Genomic DNA, 1,351 nt, shown 5'->3' with positions numbered 1-1,351 from the left:
GGAATTCCTTCCTGGAAAGGGAAACAGGGCTTGGAATTCCCTCCTGGAAAGAGACACAGGGCTTGGAATTCCTTCCTGGAAAGGGAAACAGGGCTTGGAATTCCCTCCTGGAAAGAGACACAGGGCTTGGAATTCCTTCCTGGAAAGGGACACAAGGCTTGGAATTCCCTCCTGGAAAGAGACACAGGGCTTGGAATTCCTTCCTGGAAAGGGACACAGGGCTTGGAATTCCTTCCTGGAAAGGGACACAGGGCTTGGAATTCCCTTCTGGAAAGGGACACAAGGCTTGGAATTCCCTTCTGGAAAGGGACACAAGGCTTGGAATTCCCTTCTGGAAAGGGACACAAGGCTTGAAATTCCCTTCTGGAAAGGGACACAGGGCTTGGAATTCCTTCCTGGAAAGGGACACAGGGCTTGGAATTCCTTTTTGGAAAGGGCTTGGAATTCCCTCCTGGAAAGGGACATAGGGCTTGGAATTTCTTCCTGGAAAGGGACACAGGGCCCTGAATTCCCTCCTAGAAAGGGCTTGGAATTCCCTCCTGGAAAGGGCTTGGAATTCCCTCCTGGAAAGGGCTTGGAATTCCCTCCTGGAAAGGGACACGGGGCTTGTGTTGTCTGGGATAAAACTGGGATGGACAGAGAGGGGAGCCCTGGACATTCCAACCGGTGGAACTGAAGCCCTGGACATTCCAGCTGGGAGCTCTGGAGCCCTGGACATTCCAAGTGGTGGAACTGGAGCCCTGGACATTCCAGCCGGGAACACCGGAGCCCCGGACATTCCAGCTGGGGGGGTCGAGGTGTCGCTCGTTCCCGACCACAGGCGGGAGCAGGGGCAGGGAAGCGGCTCCCGGATTCCCAACCCGCATTCCCGACCCGCATTCCCGACCCGCATTCCAAGGATCCCGGAGCTCCAGGAGCGGGCTCGGGGCGCCCCCTGGCGGGCAGGTGATGCCCGAGGTGGATATTCCGGGATCATCTCCCGGGCCCGTTTCCAGGGATGGAAGTGGCTCGGCCCACTCGGGAATAGGAATTCCCACATTTCTGGGATCGGACACGGGTTTCATTTCCCTTTTCCCGCCTCAGTTTTCCCAGATTGTTTTTCCTGGAGCCTCGGGAAAGACGGAATGGGGGGAGGGGGGGGAAGGGGATAATTTAGTTTTCCTGATTAAAATACTCCAGGAGAGAGAGCGGGGGCAGTTCAGAGAGCAGGGAAGAGGCTCCCCAGGGATTTGTCCGGAGATCCCGGGGGTTTCCAGCTCCATCCTAGGGGTCCCAAACCTGGTTGGGAGTCCCAAAATCCCTCGGGGAGCCCCCCAAAAAACCCTGGATCGTGGCCAGAGCAGGTGAGGGA

This window comes from Lepidothrix coronata, unplaced genomic scaffold (assembly GCF_001604755.1).
Source record: "Lepidothrix coronata isolate B3197 unplaced genomic scaffold, Lepidothrix_coronata-1.0 Scaffold452, whole genome shotgun sequence".
Lineage (NCBI taxonomy): Eukaryota > Metazoa > Chordata > Aves > Passeriformes > Pipridae > Lepidothrix > Lepidothrix coronata.
Note: the sequence above shows the minus strand (reverse complement) of the source record.